The sequence below is a fragment of the Egretta garzetta genome, unplaced genomic scaffold (assembly GCF_000687185.1).
Source record: "Egretta garzetta isolate BGI_Z169 unplaced genomic scaffold, ASM68718v1 scaffold64, whole genome shotgun sequence".
NCBI classification, from domain to species: Eukaryota; Metazoa; Chordata; class Aves; order Pelecaniformes; family Ardeidae; genus Egretta; species Egretta garzetta.
In genome coordinates, this window is record NW_009259596.1 from 2,912,644 (window position 1) to 2,913,204 (window position 561).

Here is a 561-nt window from a genome sequence, read left to right on the forward strand (position 1 = left end):
CTGTGACTGATCATATTTGTCTCTCCATCTTCTGCTGAGTTTCCTTGTTTCCAGTTCTTATTCACTGTTCAGTACACTTGGAATACTGCTTATTTGAAGTAAATTCTTATTTGAAATTTTTTCTCTCCTCCACTGAAGAAAGTTTTCTACAGTGCTCCCATTCCATCTGAAGAACCTGATCATGTATGTATTTGCTTAATTTTTTCACAACTCCATTTCAATATTTGGCCTTGCCCCTTACTGCAGTGCCCCAGTTCCTGCAAGTTTCACATATGAAAGCAATGGCTTTGGCCAACAAGTGCCCCATCGTAAATAAATCCTTGTGATGTAAACCACTGTGGTATTGAAGAGCTAGGCACTCATCCCTGTCAACACAATAAACTCTCTTCCTTCTGTTGCAAACCCCAGCTTGTCAGCCTGGGAGCTCTACTGTCTTTTTGCGGTCCCACTTCCCTGCAGCTCAGTAGCCAAAGGATTAGTATCAAGCAAAACATTTCAAAGTCTCATATGTAAATCTCTGGATCCTGTAACAGCAAAAGCCGATGAGAAGGTTCAGTCACC